The sequence below is a fragment of the Sapajus apella genome, unplaced genomic scaffold (genome assembly GCF_009761245.1).
Source record: "Sapajus apella isolate SASKATOON/1434 unplaced genomic scaffold, GSC_monkey_1.0 scaffold69, whole genome shotgun sequence".
Lineage (NCBI taxonomy): Eukaryota > Metazoa > Chordata > Mammalia > Primates > Cebidae > Sapajus > Sapajus apella.
This window is the reverse complement of record NW_022437009.1, coordinates 614,595-626,686: the sequence shown is the minus strand read 5'-3', so window position 1 is coordinate 626,686 and position 12,092 is coordinate 614,595. Positions and strand designations below refer to the sequence as shown.

The 12,092-nt window shown below is 46.7% G+C and overlaps 1 non-coding gene and 1 pseudogene across 2 annotated transcripts; one reads left to right on the top strand and one right to left on the bottom strand.

Annotated features, from left to right (window-relative positions):
- The first annotated feature begins 3,201 nt into the window (after positions 1 to 3,201).
- Positions 3,202 to 3,364, top strand: LOC116531249. The gene has a single exon (XR_004260336.1). It is a non-coding gene; the product is annotated as a U1 spliceosomal RNA (small nuclear RNA).
- Positions 3,365 to 8,332: 4,968 nt separating this feature from the next.
- Positions 8,333 to 9,713, bottom strand: LOC116531199 (annotated as a pseudogene). The gene has a single exon (XR_004260312.1). The product of XR_004260312.1 is annotated as a G1/S-specific cyclin-E1 pseudogene (transcript).
- Positions 9,714 to 12,092: the final 2,379 nt, after the last annotated feature.

The following is a 12,092-nucleotide window of genomic DNA, read 5'->3' as shown; positions in this document are numbered from 1 at the left end:
TAATTTAATCATTGTTCATTCACAAATAAGCCCCTGCTCCATGCCTGGCCTGTGCTAGGCAGGGGGATGAAGATTGACACCAAGCTCCATCCTCTCGGAGCTGTGGCGTCTCAAGGGGGAGTGGCATGAGGCCCTAATACAAGAGTGAGAGACACAGCAGTGCTGGGGAGCACACAGCAGGGGCTGGGTCCAGGGAAGGTCTCAGACAGATGAGTTCAGTGAGAGCCCTGGGCTACAGACAGGAGACTTTTAGGTGAGATGGCAACCACATTCAAATGGTACCTGTGGTTTTCAACCCCAACGTCGGGCTGTCTCTGCATCGATATCATGCAAACTAAACACAGAGGGATCAGGGGAAGATTCCTAGTGTTCTCCAGGCTGAGAGGGCTCAGATCTTGGAATAACTCTGGGAAGGAAGGTAGCTCAGGGCAGTGGTTGGGACAGAGATGGGCCAGGCTGCCCAGGCCCATGTCCTGGCTGACTCCTTTCTAGCTGTGTGGCATGAACAATCGCGACAACCTTGCTGTGCCTCATTTTCTCATCTGCAAATGGGTAGAATAGGGCAGCTACAAGCACTGAATGGGGTGAAATTTCCAAAGGCTTAGACCATGGCCTGGTATGTAGCCAGTACAGCAAGAGTATTGGATGATGAACCCTTGTGCCCCCATTGGTGAGAGAGGAATGCTTATTTCATGCTGGAGTTGACATCAACATTTTAAGGAAGAAAGTGGAATCTAAGAGGAGGATCAGAGGAAGCACTAGGTTTGGATGGAGGATGAGGAAGCGAGAGGGCAGCTGTGTCAGGAGGAGCGGAGACATGGGAAGTTCAGAGCTGGCCTGAAGTCCTGACGGGAGAGCCGTGGGTTGGGCCGCATACTGCTGTCTCGCCTCTGGCTTGGGGTGACCAGAGGCCCTGGCACACTTCACATTGGGGATTCTTTCCTCCTGGGCTTGATGTGCTGTTCAGATGCAGCAGGAGCTGCCCGGGAATGTCCAGTTCATTTCATCCCACTCGGCTCTGGGGGAGGGGCCTGCCACAGAACGTCAGTGGAGACTTGTCTACAGCTGGGTTTTTGGTTTTAAATCTGTTTTCTAATTTATTTTAACTTCCAGATGAAAAGTAGTATTTTGCCAAATGGGGGCAGGCTAGGTTTTGTGGCCGAGGCCTGCCAGGTTGTGACCTGCTCTGAGAGAAAAGTGGACTCGATCCTGGCCTGGCCGTCACATGGAGCCGCCTGCAGTGTTTCCAGGTGCTCAAGCCCAGATGGCAGGCTGAGCTGGCTGCCCTGGGGTTGGGGTTCCCAGGTGCCCCAGTGAAGGACGCAGAGCTCCACCCTGCTGAACTCACACAGCGTTTGGAGCCAGGCCCCTGACTCAGAGACCAGGGGGAGAGATTGAAGAGGAGCCTAGACCTGTCCTAAAGGAGGGCAGCTGATCAGCTGATCCCGTGAGGAGAGCAGGATCACGGCTGAAGACCCTGGAGAAGCAACTGCTGCTGAGGGGGCGTTCGCACCACCTGTGGTGTGTTCACAAAAGGTGGCCTTGTGAAATGTGCTTTCATTTATTTATTTTTTTTAAATTATACTTTAAGTTGTGGGGTACATGTGCTGATTGTGCAGGAAGTTACACAGGTATACATGTGCCATGGTGGTTTGCTGCATCCATCTCCCGGTCCTCTACATTAGGTATTTCTCCTCCCCAATCTCCCCATGCACTGCTATCCCTTCCCCAGCCACCTCCCCACCCCACCCCCCACCACAGGCCCTGGTGTGTGATGTTCCCCTCCCTGTGTCCATGTGTTCTCATTGTTCAACCCCACTTATGAATGAGAACATGCAGTGTTTGGTTTCCTGTTCTTGTGTCAGTTTGCTGAGAATGATGGTTTCCAACCTTATCCATGAATTTTGGGTTTTCACATAAAAAATATAACAAAATTTTTTTTTTTCTTTTTTTGAAATGAAGTCTCGCTCTGTTGCCCAGGTTGGAGTGCAGTGGTGCAATCATGGCTCACCGCAACCTCCATCTTCCAGGTTCAAGCGATTCTCCTGCCTCAGCCTCCTGAGTAGCCAGGATCACAGGTGTGCACCACCATGCCTGGATAAATTTTTTGTATTTTTAATACAGACAGGTTTCACCATGTTGGTCTGGCTGGTCTCGAACTCCTGATCTCATGATCTGCCTGCCTCAGCCTCCCAAAATCCTGGGATTAAAGGTGTGGGCCACTGTACCTGGCCAACAACATTTTTAAAAGTCAAAATATATAAGAATTTGAAGATACACCTCAGCTGTATTCTTTGCTCCTACCAGCTGCAGAGATAGCCCATCATTAACAGAGTTAGCAGTGAGGAAGGCCACGTTTTGGTGATCTCTGTGACAGCTGAAGCCCTGGTTTCCTGGAGATGTCACCACCTACTAGCACAGGAGGGGTAAATGGACTCAGCAAACAGAGGAGGTGATGTGCCTGCTAATCTGTTCACCTGCATTCCGCCAGGAAATAAGCCATCTACAAAAATGTGACATGAAAGGAACAACAAATGCCATGACAAGCACCAAAATGACAGCCAGGCCAGAAGCAGGTCATCTCCTCCCTCAGAACTGCCCACAGCTTGGTGGGATTTGCCCGTGATGCTCAGCCGGCTCCTGCTTGTGGAGGCCCCCCGATGACCTGTGTGGGCAGCTCACCTGGGGCATCCCCGCCAGGATTCCACACATTGTCAAGGCAAGGAAGAGCCCTGGGTCCTCCGCTGTGACACAGGTGTGGACCCAGCACACTTCGTGTGTGTGGGCAAATTTATAAAGATGGACAAGGCAATATTTGAATTTTTTAAGTTACTTACAAATATTTTAAATTTTAACTTTTCATGTTTTTTTCATAACATGAGACATAAAAATTAGAAGCATAAAAATAAACTTTGGGAGGCGGGGAAGGCACTCTCGGTGACATCACGGGTAATGTGACCACTATGTAAATAAGGCAGCCACTATGTAAATGAGGTAGCACAGGGGCTGCTGCTTCACCACCAGCTCCTTCCCCACGATAGAGTGGGGGCGAGTCCAGGACTGTTGGTCGGACTTGAGAGTCCCAGCTGTGTGTCAGAGCTAGGACGGCTCCAGGCTGGGGGTGTGGGTGCATGGGCCAAGTCACCGTGTGTGTAAAGGGTGAGGCATATGAGGCTGTGTCAGGCAGAAGCACGTGGATTTGTGCTTGTGTTGGGGGGAACAAGATGGTTTTGGGGTTGGTTTTCTCAGGTTGATGGCTTATCCTTTGTACTTGAGATATGCTGACCCCCGGGGTTTCCCCAAAGGTGGAAAACTTGACTGCATAATCAGTGGTAGCAGGTGACTGCATTCATGTTTTACTTGTGTCTTTATAGTGTGAAAACCAGAGGGCGATACAAAGGGTTGACAGTTTCTGTGGGTTGGTACCTTGCATGGCGTCATAAGTCATTGTTATAGCTACAAATATGGGGTGTAGAAAGTAATGATTTTTTACCATTCTTGTTACCATTCTTGCTGCCGCTCTTGTGAGTTGCTTTAACAGAAGCCAAGTGGTTGCAGAGCTCTTCTCTTCCTTTTGTAAGTGAAGTTCATTTTTGCAGTCATTGCTTCATGGTCTCCAGTCTCTCGGGTTCTCACACTCTGTGAAAACCTTGTGTTTTCTCATATGCCCGAGAATCACCCTTCACATAGCCTCTGCTTCTAACTGCATGCAGCCCCCATGAGAGTGTAGGATTTCTGTGCTAGCAAGGAATGTGTTCTCACCTCATAGAGCCAGGTAGAAACTGTACATAGACGGGCTCTTTGGGATGAAAACAAAGCCTTTGGGGCTCTTAGCGTTCCTGTTGGGTTGTGGACGTAACACACTTACTTTGTGGGGTTGTGGACGTAACACGATTACTTTGTGGAGGTGAACGGCTCACCCAGCGCCCAGGTGCCCTTGTGAATATTCGCGCAGAGACCCTCAAGTCAGAACCGCAGTCTCGCCTGGCGGCAGAATGCACTGTCATCTACCCCAACTACCCGAACTACTCAGCAATAAAATGAGAAACATTACAGAAACATGAGATAGCATGAATAATCTCAAAAACATGCTGAGTGATGAAGCGTGCATCCTGTGTGGCTCCATCAAGGTGCATTTCTAGAACAGGTGAAACTAACCTGTATAGTGGCAGAAACCACATCCATCATTGATTGCTGGTGTCAAGGAGTTGGTGGGGGACTGACTGCAAAGGGCACAAAAGGACTTTGGAGTAATAGCTACGTCATCAAACTTGAAATGGATGTATTGAACCATATTCAACTCACACCTTAATCAACTTGATTGTAAAAAGTCATAAGGAAACCCTCCAAATCTTAATATCTTCTACTTAATTTAGAGCATGTGGATTCCTTTAGAAAAGTGTCTAAAGGAAGGAGTTCAGGAATTCCTTCATTTGTTTCTTTTTCTTTGTCTGCAGTTAAGTTTTGCTCTGTGAAATGGAATATTTATAAAATAAAAATAAAATCTAAGCTTAATTTTATTTAATTTTTATTTAATTATTTTATTTATTTAATTTTTTTATTATTTTATTTTTTCATATATATTATATATGTACATAAACACACATACATATATATTCTTCTTTATCATTTTTTCTTCTGTGCAGCCTGGAGAGTACAGTCTAGTCAAAATATACATTCTTCTCTCTGTAGATATACCACAAGACCACAATGCCAATGTTGCCTGAATGTTATGAAAAGTTATTTTTGAACTTAAGGTGATCAAAAATTTAACATGTGTACATTTTCTGTACTGTTAGTATAGTCTATGCTTAGCATGTATAATTTAAAAAAATACAATAGCTTAAAATGATTTGGAATAAAAATATGTACATAGGTTAACAGTAATTAATTCCAGGTGGTCTGAATATGGATGGCCGGTTATCTACTTCTTTATGGTTTTTATATATATATATATATATATCTTTTTTTTTTTTTTTTTTTTTTTGAGACGGAGTTTCACTCTTGTTACCCAGGCTGGAGTGCAATGGTGCGATCTCGGCTCACCGCAACCTCCGCCTCCTGGGTTCAGGCAATTCTCCTGCCTCAACCTCCTGAGTAGGTGGGATTACAGGCACGCACCACAATGCCCAGCTAATGTTTTGTATTTTTAGTAGAGACAGGGTTTCATCATGTTGACCAGGATGGTCTCGATCTCTTGACCTTGTGATCCACCGGCCTCGGCCTCCCAAAGTGCTGGGATTACAGGCTTGAGCCACTGCTCCCAGCTTAAAAATATTTTTAAATGGAAAGTCCTCAATGATCTGGAAGTGAAAGAACAGAGTAGACATGGAAGAGGGGTGTGGGGCAGGTGAAAGGAAAATGTACAGGGAGGAAAAACCCAGTCCTGGCAGGAATCGCATTTAAGTGGAAGGTTTCTGGGGAGCAGTTGTTGGGATAAGAAGGATATAGGGGTGGTAGTGAGGAGGGAGACCCAGGCATCTGAGATCAACTTCCCCTTTGACTATCACACTGCATTTCAATAGAAGAAAAGGCTGACCGACTGGCCCCTCCTGTTTCACCTTCCTGTAGATGGCAGGCTTGGTCTTGGGGAAACTCCGGAAGACTGTTTTTACTTAAAACAAGATCAAACCCAGGAACATTTTAACATGTGAGTCCTAAAGCTGTAAACACAGAAACCCTTTCCTATGTGATTCCTAAAACTGTAAACCAGAAACCTTTTCATATGTGATTCCTAAGGCTGTAAACCTAAGATTCTTCCACGTGTAATACCTAAAGTATAAGCCTATATAAACGTAGAACCTTCCTTTGTTAAATGAGCTGGGTAATTTGGAGCCATCACTCAGCTCCCAGCCGTAATATTAATAATATTAACAATGATAATAGTAATAAACCCTTTCCTTCCCCATTCGATGTTCAGGTGCTCTGTTTCTCACGGCTGCTCCTGCAACAGCAGGAGAATCGTGAAAATATTTAGGACGGTGTACTGCCTGTCATATCATTCCTCCTCCTTTGGTGTTTCTTCAGAAGAAATACACAGCCTTACGTTTCTTTTCAAGCATGCTTATCATTTGTGTTTCTCTTTTATTAGTGTAACTGCCCAGAAGCTTTATCTTGCACATTGCCCAGAAAAGCCAATGCAGCTGAGAACACCAGGCTTTCTGCAACAGAGAAAGAATTTAGAATTTAATAAATGCAGAGGCAGCTAAGTGACCAGGACAGGGGTTTATTATTCCTCAAATCTTCCAGCCCCCAAATTCAGAGGCTAGGGATTTATTTAAGGATAGTTTGGCAGGCAGGAGGCTGGGGAATGGAGAAAGCTGATTGGTTGGGTTGGGGATGAAAATCACAGGGAGTCAGGGCTGGTTTACTTGCAGTGAGTCAGCCCCTGGGCAGGGACCACAGGACCAGATGAGCTAGTTTACAGGTCTGTGTGTGCCAGCTAGTCCATCATAAGATAGGGTCTGAAAAATACCCTGAACACCAACTTAGCCTATAGATAACTATACGTTATCTATACCCAATTGTGCGTATAGATAACATCATCATTGACACTAATGATGTTATCTATACGCACAATTGGGGAGCTTAAAAACCTTGTGGCTTCTGGCTGCATGGCTCCTGAGCCGTAATTTCCAACCTGGTGCCCGATTTGTTAGCTTTGCTAAGGAGGTCTGATCCCCAAGAAAGGAAGAAGTTGGTTTAGGGAAGGGGCTATCATCTCCGTTTCAGACTTGGACCTGGAAGTAAACTCCTCTCATAGTTAGCCTGGCCTCTGCCCAGGAATGGACAAGGGCAGCCTGGAGGTTAGAAGCAAGGTGCAGTCAGTTAGGTCAGATTTCTTTCACAGTCACAATTTTCCTATGTCAGGTTTTTCTGACTGTTGTAATTTTTGTGAAGGTGATTTTGTTAGGAGGAGTATAAATACAATGGTTCTGAGAATGTCTTCTGGAATCAGGCTGCCTCCACTTCAAATTCCTGCTTTCAAATCCTCCTTTGCTGGCTGAGTGACCATGGGCAGGTTATTGAATGTCTTTGTGCATCTGTTTTCTCATATAAAAGATGAAGGTGGTGGTGTGACCTCAGCCTGAGGTAAGCGCCAAATGAGTAAACATATGCACACTCATCAGTTGTGCCTCACGTGTGGCACTTTGCATGTCAGGCACAGTTGAGTGTGCATATGTTATTCATGCACGTGTTAGCTCTTGTGTTTTGGCTGCAATGCTGCACAAAGAGCAGATGTGATGAAAACGGTTGTGTTGAAGTCACAGCAGTGATCCTTTCCAGTGGCTGTGCACCCTCCCAGGGAGACTGCGGCAATCCTCTCACCAGCAGTGATCTCGGGCTGGGAGATCCCGGGAAGGCCCCTCAATCTCCAGCAGGTTTGACCTTCAAGGAGCTTCAGGGAATGAGCTGTAGATGTATATCTACCTGGGAGGAACTGGGAGTTTATTAGCTCATCTGTTCAGTTCATCCAAAGGGGAATAATGATTCAGTTTCTTGCCTTAAATCTGCCCCAGTGAAATGTTTATAGTTTTATAGTGGAAGACATTTGTACATGCAGGGGAGGGAATATGACTTTTCCTCACCCAGCCTAGGTGCACTGCTGAGACCCTTATAGCAAAAGACAGACTTAAAGGGGGAAGAGCACATCTAGTTATTTAAAATAAGTTGTTGGTTTTTTTTTTGTTTTTTTTTTTGAGACGGAGTTTCACTCATGTTACCCAGGCTGGGGTGCAATGGCGCGATCTCGGCTCACCGCAACCTCCGCCTCCTGGGTTCAGGCAATTCTCCTGCCTCAGCCTCCTGAGTAGCTAGGATGACAGGCACGCGCCACCATGCCCAGCTGATTTTTTGTATTTTTAGTAGAGACGGGGTTTCACCATGTTGACCAGGATGGTCCCGATCTCTTGACCTCGTGATCCACCCGCCTCGGCCTCCCAAAGTGCTGGGATTACAGGCATGAGCCACCGCGCCTGGCCTTAAAATAAGTTTTATATAACAGGAGTGCCTTCCAAAGGAAATGAAGGCCCATAGAAACAACTAAACCTCAGTTGTTGTATTTTTAACAGTAGGTTTTATGAAGAGTGAGTAGTCATGGAGAACTATGATAAAACAAAAATGTATGATCTAACAGTAGCAAATTGGGGAAAACGTAGCCAGGCCTCTTTATTCAGGCTCTTCTCTGTGTCCCTGTGTCTTCAGACTCAAGGACGCACAATTCCTCTGGGTACAGAAAGGACACTTCTCACATGAGAGTCCCATGATCAGCTTCAGGGAAGAAGGGCAGGGCGAGAGTCACAGTGACTTTCCTGCTTCTTTTTTTTTTTTCTTTTTGTCTCAAAGATGGTATTGTCTTTATTAAAAAATGGATACATATAGCAGCAGTTACAAAACAGAGTTCATTAAAGGCGTTGTACAACATTGTCAACTCCAGATAGTGTGGAGAGGGTAGCGCCCTGCTCAGCTGGCTGTGGGCTCTGCATGACGCTTGCCCACAACCACCTGCTCCACTTGGTACAGTGCAGCCCAGAGCACCCCACGGGGAGAGCCACGCCACCGTGGCCCTCCGCAGCTTCAAGCTTTTGTTGTCGTGAGTCCCTCAGGTCAAGTAGCACCTTCCATAGCAGCATCGGGAGCACGCACTGGTGTCTGGAGGTGGCTGGTGTACTTGACCCACTTATTAAAAAAAACCTATAAGCATTCAGTAAAAAATACTTTGCCCTGTCTGATGCCATCCACAGAAATACATCTGCTGTGGAAGAAACACTCTGCCATTTAGATGTCTGTAAAAGCGAACTCACGCCTCCGCTGCAGAGGACAGAAGAGAACGTGGGGCAGGTGCTTCCGCGTGACTGTCTTTGGTGAAGGCTGGGGTGTCATGCCATTTCCGGTCCATTGCTCTGCTTCTTACTGCTCTGTGTAGGGGTGAGGAGCCCACTGGGGAGAGGAGAAGCCCTGTTTTGTTCAGACAACATGGCCTTCTTGGCTTGGGCTTTGTCCAGCAAATCCAAGCTGTCTCTGTGGGTCTGTATGTTAGGCACATCTTCATCAGCGATGCCCCTGAAGTGCTTCAGTTTTGAGGTCCCCATCTTCCTTATAACCATGGCAAATGGAACCATCCACTTGGCACAGTTCTCTATGTCACGCCATTCATATCCTGAAACCTTTTGCATCAATTCAGATGAAGAGAAATGATACACGGCCAAAGCAGCAAGTATACGGTAAGGAAATTCGAGGCAGTCGACATGCAGGACACAGAGATCCAACAGTTCTGCAATGTGTATAAAGGTTTGCTGGGGATACTGCGGCAGTAGCACGTCACGGATGTCACTTAGATATGCAACCTGCATGTATACATTCAGCCAGGACACAATAGTCAGGGGACTTGAACCCCACGTAAGGGCCTTCATAATCATTAATTCCATGGTAAAAACTTCATCTCCTGAACACGCTCCGTCTGTCACATACGCAAACCGGTGCAACTTTGGAGGATAGATTTCCTCAAGTTTGGCTGCTATAAATAAAGATGAAATCCCAATAAGCTGCAAAAGAGTTTTTACGACATTTTCTTGTGTCGCCATATACCAGTCAAAGAAATTTTGTGTCAAGTAAAAGGCGTCCCTGTGAAGCTTATAGCCTTCACACACCTCCATAAACCAATCCAGAAGAATTGCTCGCATTTTTGGCTGCACAAGAGGCTGTTGCTCAAGAAAGCATCAACTGAAACAATATCATATGTAAAAACAAGTGATTTTTTTTTTTTAAGGCTAGTCAAGTGACACAATGGAAGGAGAGAAGGAACAAAGAAATCAACAACTGGTGATCAATCATTTGTAAACAGGAATGAATTTTTATGCACTATACACTGTAATCAAAGTCACATATGCTGCACAGTTGGTGGTGAACAGCAGTGCCCTGAGCATTTCTTACACTTGTTTCTGGGGATAACAATTTTCAATGCATGCAGCCAGCCTCTCCATGAATACTGTTACTCTTTGACTGTTCAGCTTTCCCTCCCAGGCCCTGCAGTCCAGCCTGCTAGAGGAAACGGAGTTTGTGTGTTTCCCTACCTGCCAGTCCACTCCAAGGAGCCAACAAGGCATTCCACCTGCTCCCACCCCACGTCCTTTAAACTGAGCCCTCAAAGACTAGGGTGTTTTTCAGTCCTTCATAAATGCTTTCAGTTCCAAAACATGAAAATCAGAGCAATGGTCCCGAGCGCATTGTGTGACATGTTAGCTCGCTCCCAAGACCCAGCAGGAGTTTCATCCCAAGTGCTCTAAAGAGCAGGAGAAAACATTTGTAACTCTGGTCGCATCCTAAGGCATCTTCTCCTTGGGGCAGGGTCCTGGCGGGATGAGGGGGAGCCCCATCATCAGAGACTCCCCCTCAGAGCTGCTCAGGCTCCTCTTCTCTGTGGCTCTGCGGAGCTGGGCTCCGGTGGGGGAGCATGGGGAAGGTGTCCCAGCCCCCACGCTGGAAGAGGCCACCCACCCGGTGGATTTCTCTTTCCAGCTGAGATCTTGGGATGAAAGAATGAGATTTCCTAGAGTCAGGTTCCAAAGCTTAGTGAAACAGGGGCTTTTAGGGCCCGCAATAGAGACAAAATTCAGCATGGAAATCTGAATATGAAAAATTGAGTAAATTAACATTCGGAATAGGACGGCCCGTCTGAATAAAGCAGTGCTACTCCCAAGTTAGGTCTGGAACCATCAACCCCAAACTGAGACACAATCACCAATGACTGAGCTGATCCCACCAAAATTTCTCAGCCACCGTTTACTTACCAAAAAGACAATGGGCCATTACGGGATTTCCCAGGGGAAAGGACTCTCGGGGTCTAGGATTGAGGGGCGGCAGCCTTTTTAGAGGAGGAGACCTCTCACCCCGAGGCCCAGGGTCGCCTTGAGAGGTGGTAGGGACTTCTGGGTTGCTGGATCCCTGGCGGGGGTCCATGACTCCGATTTCACAGGGCCAGGCAGCTCGCCCAGGAAGGGGACCTTCCAGGCTCTGTGACCCTGACTGGATGATTCGGCAATTTCCTTGTGGTCCAGGCCGCTGTGAAAACCCGGCTTCTGGGATCCCAAACACAGAAGAGGGAGACAGAGGGAATGGGGATGCAGGGGACATCAGGAGACTCAGACACAGGAGCAGAAGAGACACGCAGGCCTGCAGCCCTGCACTTCTGAACTTCAGCGGAATACTCATGCTATTCAGGGAATAAAACCTAACTAAACAGAAAGGTTCCACCGAGACTCGAACTCGGATCGCTGGATTCAGAGTCCAGAATGCTCACCATTACCCCGTGGAACCTTGCACTGAGGCTTTCCTGGAGGTGTCTGAATTCCTAATAAGTAGCAGTAGTTCTCATTCACCCATGTCAAGGCATTTCTATTGATCCCACAAGTAACACTTGGGAAAGGTGGACCTGTAGGAAGGAACCATTTCTCTTGCTTTCTCTCTGCCGTCTCTTTTGATTGACTTTCATTATTTCATTTGCACCTCAGAAAACAAGGGAAAATCCACTCTGGGTTTAGGGCCAGAGCCCTTGAAGCCTGGGTCACAGAGTTTCCTGTGCCGAGGTGAAATTTCTTTTCCTTCCTTCCCTCCCTTCCTTCCTTCCTCTCTTCCTTCCTTCCTTCCTTCCGTCCCTCCCTCCCTTCCTTCTTTCCTTCTTTCCTTCCTTCCATCCTTCTTTCCCTTTCTTTTTCTTCCCTTCTTTCTTTCCTTTCTTTTTTTAAATTGAGACAGAGTCTCCTGTTGCTAAGGCTGGGGTGCAGTGCGGTGGCAGTGGGTGATCTCCCCTCACTGCAACCTCCGTCTCCTGGGTTCAAGTGATTGTAATCCCCAGTAGCTGGGATTACAAGTGTGAACCCCCACACCAGGCTAATTTTCATATTTTTAGTAGAGATGAGGTTTCACCATGTCGGCAAGGCTGGTCTTGAACTCCTGACCTCAAGGGATTTTCCCACCTCAGCCTCCTGAAGTGCCAGGATTATAGGTGAAAGCCACTGTGCCAAGCCCAGAATGAAATTTCTGCAAAATTTCTATTTTCTTTTTTTGTTTGTTTTTCCTCTTTTCCGTTTGCC